The 687-nt window shown below is 62.6% G+C and overlaps 1 protein-coding gene across 1 annotated transcript in view; it reads right to left on the bottom strand.

Annotated features, from left to right (window-relative positions):
- Positions 1-687, bottom strand: part of SFXN2 (sideroflexin 2) — a 5,544-nt gene that overhangs the window by 2,502 nt on the left and 2,355 nt on the right. The gene's annotated exons all lie outside the window — the stretch shown is intronic.

Genomic DNA, 687 nt, shown 5'->3' with positions numbered 1-687 from the left:
GTGTCTGCGTCACCTACCCCAGCCGATGCTGCCATCTTCAGGGCATGGCTGTGAACAGGGTCTGGCTGCTCAGGGGACAGACACCTGCCTGGGACCTGCGGCAGAGCCAGGGGACAGTCCCCCACGAGGCACCCCAGCTCCCCATGCCATGACCTGTAGGGACCCCGAGCAGCAGACACAGGTGGAGCATGGTCCCCATTTGGGGGTCCCAGCATCAGGACATCACGAACTGGGGCTCTGCCATCACCACCCACAGACACCTTTTGGTTCTGAGGGATCTTCTAGTCCAGAGCTCCCACCTTCAGCCCCTAATCCCCCTTCTGCTCCAGGCAGAGGCTGAGCCACCCCACCCAGCACCTTCACCAGAGACTCAGTATCACAAACACACAGACCCTGGCTCAACTCCCCACCGTCCTCCCACCCGCTCCACTGGGGCTCTGCCATCACCACCCACAGACACCTTTTGGTTCTGAGGGATCTTCTAGTCCAGAGCTCCCACCTTCAGCCCCTAATCCCCCTTCTGCTCCAGGCAGAGGCTGAGCCACCCCACCCAGCACCTTCACCAGAGACTCAGTATCACAAACACACAGACCCTGGCTCAACTCCCCACCGTCCTCCCACCCGCTCCAGCCCCCGGGATGGGAAATTGCGGCAGGGCACCCACGCCAGCCACGGACACGGCAGCCC

This window comes from Buceros rhinoceros, unplaced genomic scaffold, assembly GCF_000710305.1.
Source record: "Buceros rhinoceros silvestris isolate BGI_N320 unplaced genomic scaffold, ASM71030v1 scaffold31327, whole genome shotgun sequence".
NCBI classification, from domain to species: Eukaryota; Metazoa; Chordata; class Aves; order Bucerotiformes; family Bucerotidae; genus Buceros; species Buceros rhinoceros.
Note: the sequence above shows the minus strand (reverse complement) of the source record. Positions and strands in the feature narration are given on the sequence as shown.